This window comes from Arvicanthis niloticus, chromosome 11 (assembly GCF_011762505.2).
Source record: "Arvicanthis niloticus isolate mArvNil1 chromosome 11, mArvNil1.pat.X, whole genome shotgun sequence".
Classification (NCBI taxonomy): domain Eukaryota; kingdom Metazoa; phylum Chordata; class Mammalia; order Rodentia; family Muridae; genus Arvicanthis; species Arvicanthis niloticus.
The window spans coordinates 50021977-50030210 of record NC_047668.1 but is presented as its reverse complement, the minus strand read 5'-3'; positions in this window follow the sequence as shown (position 1 = coordinate 50030210).

Here is an 8234-nt window from a genome sequence, read left to right as displayed (position 1 = left end):
CTGAATTTCAGGATTTGCTTTTGTTCTGTTTGCTTATTGGGCAATTCTCAACCTTTCACTAGCAAACAGTCTGGTGTGTCAGGCTTCCAAGTATTGTCTGTACATTGAGGGGAAAATGGCAGCGAAAGACCAGCAAGTTGGAAAAGCACAGAACACCCCAAGGAGCTCCCCACTGATTATGGTACAGCTAGATGTCTCCCTTCAGCCTTGTTCAGCCCTGGGTACTTGACATCTGGCATGTCCTTGGTGCAGAGCAAGAAGAACCAATGTTCCTGTTGATACAGCAGGGGCTGCAGGTTCCAGCTTGCATAGTAGGTGACACTCCTCTCCCATGCTTTTATCTCCAAAACCAGTACTGGTTGCTGGACCTGGTGACACAGGAGCTTGTAATCCCATCAACTTGGAAGGCTTAGGCAGGAAGCTCGTTAGTTTAAGGCCTATGTGATTTAAAGAGTGAGTTCAAGGTCAGTTTGGGCAACTTACAGAGACCCTATCTCAAAAAACAAAAACGGGCCTGCAGCCGGTGGGGCCTGCAGCCAGGCAGTAGTGACTCACACCTTTAATTCCAGCACTAGGGAGGCAGAGGCAAGTGGAACTCTCTCTGAGGCCAGCCTGATCTACAGAGTGAGTTGCAGGCCAGCAAGGGCTATACAGAGAAACCCTGTCTCTGAAAAACAAAACAAAAACAAACAAAAATACTCTGTAAGATGGCTTAGTAAGTAAAAAGGAGTTTGCTGCCAACTCTTGACAACCAACTTGTTCCCAAGACCCACATGGGGGTGAGAGAGAGAGAGAGCTGCAAGTTACCTTCTGACCTTTACATGCATCCATGAGTACTCTTCCCAACTAAATGAATAAAATTATTATTTTTGCCCATTTAAAAAGTTTATATAATGTGTAAATAAATAAATAAAGCACACAAAAATCATGGCTAACTACTCCTGGGCCTTGGGTCTGCTCTGGTGTGTGTGGTTGACATACCAGTACAGTGGCACTCCGCTGGAGAAAACTGATTTTCCGTTTCCAGCAGGCGTCAGTTGCAAACCGCTTCCTAACAGCTTCTTGATAAGAACTGGGACTTGGTGGGATTTTGTATGGTTTGAATTTGTGCAGGTCTTGTGTGTGTTATCAAAGTCTCTTGAGTTCATATGTGTATCAGCCATGCTGTGTCTGGAAGATGTCATTTCCTGGAGTCACCCACCACCTCTGGCTCTTACAGTCTTTCTGCTCTTCTGAGTAGATCCCTGAGCCTTGAGGGGAGAGGTTTGATAAGGGCATCCATTCCATTTAGTTAGAGCTGACTGCTCTAGAGTCTCCAACTCTCTGCATATTGTCCAGTTGTGGGTCTCTGCCTTAGTTACCATTACTGCAAGAAGTTGCTTCTCTGATGATGGCTGGATATGCACTGATCTATGGGTGTAGCAATGTGTCATTGGGAGTCATTTTATTGTTATGTTCCTTTAGCAGAATAATAGTAATAGGTTTTCCCCACAACCTTTCTAGTCTCAGGGTTTCGGCCACTTTAGCAGTGTCAGGAATGGAATCCATCTCGTGGAGTGAGTCTTCAATCCAACCAAGAAGTGGTTGGTTACTGCACCGGAACATTTTGCAGGCGGGTGGCTGTAGTAGGTCGCAGTGTTTGTAACTGGGTGATATTAATGACTACTTGTCTTCTCCAGTAGCAGAAACCTTCCAGGACCATGAACACTAAACCATCAGGGTAAAGCTTCTAGTTGGGCACCATTGCAGTTTCTTCAGAAATTAAAATTTTTCATTAAAAATGTTTTTAAAGTACAAAGAGGGCTGGGGGTGTGTAGATCAGTGGTAGCATACTTGCCTGTCTGGAATAAGCAAGACCCTGGCTTTAATCACCTCACTGACCAGAAAAACATTCCCTTAGGTCTTTCATTTGTTCTTTAACCCCTGGAAATAAGAATACTGGTTCTTTTCCAGTTCCTGGGCTGGGTAACAAAAACTGATAGGCTTGGCTGTCTTAGATATCCATGTATAAATCCTAATTTATATTCCACCTAAGACCTACAGAAAGAAGCTAAGACGTGGAGTCCTTTAAACATCACCTTAAGTTCTTCAGGCCAGCCACAAGCTGTCTGTCTCCACCTCACCACAGCTTGCTTGTCCTGTGTTCCTGTGTCCCCGTTTTCTGCTGGGGGCATGCATGGCACATTTCTGTCACTTCATCTTCAGCTCATTACTGGAGGCCCTTGGTATGAGGGTGCTGTTGTTCTGTGTAGGAAGTCGTAGTCATGAAATCCCTACAATGGGTTCTTCCGAGTGACTTTCTGAGTGTGGATTGAACGTGTTATGTTCTTAATTTGCTTTGGTTTCTGTTTGAATCGCAGTTCAGGCCTTGCTTGCCTCTGGTTTTTTTTTTTGTTTGTTTTTTTTTTTTGTTTTGTTTTGTTTTGTTTTGTTTTTTGTTTTTTGTTTTTTGTTTTTTGTTTTTTGTTTTTTGTTTTTTGTTTTTTGTTTTTTTGTTTTTTGTTTTTCGAGACAGGGTTTCTCTGTGTAGCCCTGACTGTCCTGGAACTCACTCTGAAGACCAGGCTGGCCTCGAACTCAGAAATCTGCCTGCCTCTGCCTCTCAAGTATTGGGATTAAAGGCGTGCACCACCACTGCCCGGTATGGGTTTTTTTTTTCCCCTTTGGATGCCTTGTCACATCCAGAATTAAGATCCTGAACCTCTATTCTTCCTGCTGTTAGGGATACCAGAGACTGCAGAGACAGACAAATGAAGAGGGCAGAGTGCCAGTGGGAATCAGAAAGACAGGGACATTTGTCCAGTATCAGTGTCATTGGAGCTCACCTAGGCAGCCCTGGACGAAATCAGGAGGAACAAAAGTGTAAGTGACCTTTGACTTAGAGAAGAGGCACTCCAGGCAGAAGGTCCCACTAAGTCAAAGGCAGGGCTCCAGAGGCTTCAGGCTGGCTGGAGAGCTGATGCAGGTACAGAAAGATCAAGGCTACAGCGTGGTGATGGCCAAGGAAACGGGAGGCCTTGTAGATGGATGGGGGAACACGGAGGGCCTGGGTTGAGACTTAAGAGGCAGAATTCTCAGGATGTTTGAAGCATGCTCCTGGATGATCTTGCTCTCCCTTGTGAGCCTGAAGGGAGCCCAAAGGCAAAGGTAAGAGGTAGACACGCCTCTGAGCTAATGGTCTTGGAGAGGCGAGGTCATGAGAGGAGGTGGGACAGTAACCCTTTCAGATGAGCAATCTTGAGCCCCTTAGGTTAGGCACTGATGGTGGTTAGTCCCAGAACAGTATCTGGCAGAACAGGAAATGCTTGCAGGCAAGCACAATGCAGAGGCCCAGAAATCATGACTACCTGAGAGATATCCAGTCTGTTTGTACCTGTCAAGCTATCTGTGTTACTTTTCTCCAGCTTGACTCATAAGCCGTGATTGGTTGTGTCAGAGGGGTGAGCTCAGGGTCCCTGGAGCTGGGAGATGGTCCTGACCCAGGGACCTAGAGGGCCTCACTGACCATAAAGCTGCCAAGTTTCAGGCTCTTCCTTCTCCACCTGGCTGTGGCCGAGGCTTCTGGCTTTCTCTCATGAGCACATGAATACTGCCTCATTACTTCCTGGCCACTTCCTTTCAGGTATCTCTTGCTACTTGACCAAAGACGTCTGCTGCCCTGGGTGCCCCTTGAATCGGCAGATGTTTGGTGTGCAAGACTGCTTTTGGGGTGTTCCAGTGAGGCTGCTATTCTGTTCTAACAAGTCTTCGAAATGAATGGATGACACAAGCTGTCCTCCACCCATCTAGAAACAGAAGACAGCAGTGTTGGGAGGGCAGAGGAAGGGACTGGAGTGGTTCTGGGCTGTTGGAGGGTGTGCTGGTTCACATGAGCACTGGAAGGCTTGCACGATAGTAATTACTAAAAAGCTAACACCGTTCTGTGGCTCCAGAGAAGTAAGAGCGTCTGTCAAGAGACGTGTATGAGGACACTCTCAGCCTCTGTAGCCTTCATACGCCTGACACGGAAGTAAATGTCCATCAACAGGAGCATAGAAAGTCAATGGTAGCATATTCATACAAAGGAATACTACCTGGCAACAATTAAGGAACTAAAGCGCTCGCAACACAGGCAACTTATTAACTGCTTGAAGCCAGAAGGAACCTAGGTTGCATGATTCCAGCTCTAGGAGGATAGGTGACCCTAAGAGAAACCACTGAGCCCTCTGGGTGAGGGTGTGGCATTGACTAGGCAGGGACACAAAAGAACCTTCTAGGGTGCAGGAAATATTCTCTGGTTTGGTGTAGGTGGTGGTTACAAAGGTGAAGGTCTATGTAAATAAGCCATACACTTAGCTGAGTGTACTCTGGGCATGTGATTCTGCCATAGGAAAGTTACACGAAAAAAAGCAACTTATTAGAAAAGGGCTTCTGAGACTCTAATTAGCTCCTGTAAGTTCCACTGTAGCTTTTTTTTTTTTTTTTTTTTTTTTTTTTTTTTTTTTTTCAGTAGAAACAGGGAAGGCCACATGGCTGAGGTTTTCTTCAGAATCCCAGAGGATTCTAATTGATGGATCAAGAGGCCCAGGGCAAAGTTGGCCACAGCTGCATGCCAAGCAAGCCAGCTGTTTGTCTGGATCTGGTGGGGTCTGTGGAGTGGACTCCTTTCTCAACTGTGAGATGGTGGGCACAATACAGAGGGCAGCACTGGTGATTCCCCCCACCCCCTAACAGCGACCTGGCCTCACTCTTTCTCTGCTTCCTGGAACCTGCCTTCCCCAGACACTGTTTCCAGCACTTAAGGCGGAGAGCTAAGCCATTCCTCCACTCCAGGAAAATATTTGTTCAGGGACTTGGCACCCGCAGAAGAGGAAATAAGAGCCACTTTGGAGTCGAGCAGGCGGCCTGCTGCAGGCTGCTTTGTCTGCCCTTCCAGACTGCCTTGGTGCTGGCAGTGTCTAGGACAGAGAAAATGAATGCACCTTGCGAAGGGGCCAGTGCTAGAAACGATCTGGGTGTCTGCTCTTCATCTGGTGTTCAGTCACCAGCCAGTTCCACCAACCAAGGCTGACAAATCCTCCTCCATGCCAGGCTGGGATAAGGGAGTGAGAGAGGCCAGTCAGTGGGAAGCCATGACATCATAGGAAGAACATGGTGGCAGTGAGACAGATGCTGGGAATAGAGCAGGGTGACTCTGTCCCTGAGGGCAAGCATGAGTTATACCCCAAGTCAAGCTGCAGAAAGAGAATTGTGGTGTCCAGGAAATATGGAACAGCAAGGGCCCCTGGTCAACAACAGCCAGGAGTCTTAGGAAGTTACTGGAATCAACTAAGTTTGCAACCAGGAGTATAGGGAGGGGAAACTGGAGAAAAGGTTCAGGGAACCTTCCAGAATACCTGTTTGAGAGTGTGAGAGCGTGTGGACTTTATCTCCAGGGCACAGAAGGTATGTGGTTGTTGCAAAAACATACACACTGGAGTCCTTTTAATATAGACAGTGTAAACAATAAAACTGGCTAACCATGCTGTCACAGGCCTGTAATCCCAGGTACTCCAATAGGAGAAACAGGACTGCAAGTTCGAAGCCAAGCTGGGAAACTTGATGAGAGCCCGCTTATGAATGAATGAATGAATGAATGAATGAGAGAGGAGAGATACACCTCAGTGGTACAATGGTTGCCTAGCATGCACCAACTAGGCTTCAGGTTTAATCAGAAGTATGGGGTAGGAAGAAGAAGAGAAGGGGGAGGGGAGAAAGACAGAAAGGCTAGAGACAAAACTGTGCTTATCTGAACCCCACCATCTAGAGACTTCACATGATGACATTTGAAAAGTTAAAAATACTTGTGGGCATATGACTAGAAATCCAAATAGAGCGAGAATATACAAAACTCAGGCAAACCCACCTGTGGCTCCGGCCAAAGGCAACTTCCTTTAATGGGGTTTCAGGGTATGTTTCCAGAATATTTTTTCCATGCATGTTCCTATGAGGGTGCGTCTAAGCTTTTAAAACTTGCACAAATGGCTGGCTCTCTACATGGGAGATGTGAGTGCTTTCCTTTAGTACACCAGCACCTGCAGACGGCTCCACCCTATTCTCATAATGGCCACGGAGTCTACTCAGTGATGCCATGGGCTGAAGCCACCCCAGCTCTGTCTCCTGGGGAAGCCTGGGTAGCAGGCAGATACTGTTGTCCTTAGGTGTACTGTGCACAGCCTCCTGGGCTACACGAATACACATACTTAGGGGGCCTTCTAGCCAGGGGTCCTGAATGGACGGAAAGAGATGTCCTTCATATTTGTCTTCTTGAAGCAGGTGTCAGTGTCTCACACTAGTCACTGTGCCAGACTGCAACAAGAGTCTCAGACTCACCACCCTGTCTCAGCAAATGGGCCTGTTTGCTTTTATGTGGGGTTGGAGATGACATCACGGTTCTTTTCATTCAGATTTGTTTAATTGTGAAGGAAGTGAGGAATCTCATCACACTTTTACCATTTATGTTTCTCTCTCTCTCTCTCTCTCTCTCTCTCTGTGTGTGTGTGTGTGTGTGTATATGTGTGTGTTTGTGTGTGGTATAGTGTGCATGCATTATATATACATGTTCAAATGTGTGTGGGTCTTGGTGTGTGCACAGGTATTTGTACACATGTGTGTGGAGGTCAGAGGTTGTTATGAGGTGTCATTTTTTTGATCATATATATATATATATATATATATATATATATATATATATATATATATTGAGGCAGGATCTCTCATTTGAACCCAGAACTCACTGGTTTGTCTAGTTTTGATAGCCAGCTTGCTCCAGTGATCAGCTGTCTCAGTGTCCTGCCATCTATGATTATAGGTGGGTACGTCGTGAGGATCCACACTCAGATCCTCAAGCTTGTAAGACAAGTGCTTTACCCACTGAGCCATCTTTGCCACTCCCGTGTTCCCTCTTTCTATTCTCTCTGCCCCCGTGCCCTGTAATCTCATGTTTCATGTTTGTGGCTCATTCTTGTCATCCCCCGTTTCTTTGAAGTGTGGCTGGGCCCTGGGTCCTCGAACACCGAGGTATTAGAACAATTAGCATGAGGAGTGTTGGTCCTTGTCAAGCGCCATTGCTGCAGTGCTAGGGGATTTGGCATCTGGCTGTTTTGGAAAACCGACATGGCATCCTTGAGAGAGATGATGGCCTGGAGCAGCCAGTGGCCACAGAGCAGGATCTGTGAAAGGCTTTAGAAGCTGTTCTTGAAAGCATCCAGGGAGGGCCAATTAGTGGACTGAGGGTTTTGGGCCTAAAAGTCCAGTGTTCCTTCAGTTGGTTCTATTGCTTTCTACCCTACCCTGGTAAGTCCAGTGACCGACAAGCCTGGATGAAGGTCCTGTCTGTAAGTCACACAGCTAGCTAACCACAGGCCTGGTCATCCATTCTCTCCTCTGACTGTGTGGGGAATGACAGGGCAACAAGAAAGGAGACAGTTCCCAGGTCCCTTTTACTTTAAATATTATGGTTCCCTAAGCTGTGTAAACAGCTCAGAAACTCCAGTATTTCAACACAGAGTAAGCAATACACTGACCCACATACGTCTCCTCGGAGTTGAGCCCTTAAATTCCCAAAAGGGAAATTGTGGTCCTTTTGAACTCAGTGCTCCGAGTTGGGGGTGGGGTGGGTGAGGAGAGCCAGCGGTCCCTACGCCCTTTAGCTCCCCGATTCAGCCTTTCTCCATGTAGACTCCAGGACTTGACCTGTAGGAAACACTTAAAAATTACCCCACAGGGTGAAATTCTTTTTTTTTAAATTTAATTTATTTATGATTTCCTCTTGTTTTTGGTTAAACTTCTTTCATAGTTCGTATTTATGGGGTAAGGTTGGACGAAGGGAAAACCGGTTTGGGCTATAGCTCTGTGGTAGGTGTTTTCCTCATATGTATGAGGCCCTAAGTTTGATCCTTAGCATTGCCAAGAACAAAACATGGGACAAGAGACAGAAAGGAGATATCAATTTCCCCTTTTGTAAAACATATAAAGTATGTTTGGAGCCATGGTGGCTCATATCTTTAGTCCCAGTATTCACAGGTGGAGGCAATTGGATCCCTGTGTTTGAGGCCAGCCTGCTCTATGTACTGAGACCCTGGCTCAAATAATAAGAGTATATAAAATATATTTTATGGACAGTAAAATTGCTCCTGCTGCATAATTTTTTTTATATAAATGCACACAGCTTATGTCTCTACCACTATTGTTTGATGTAGACCTATCATGTTCCT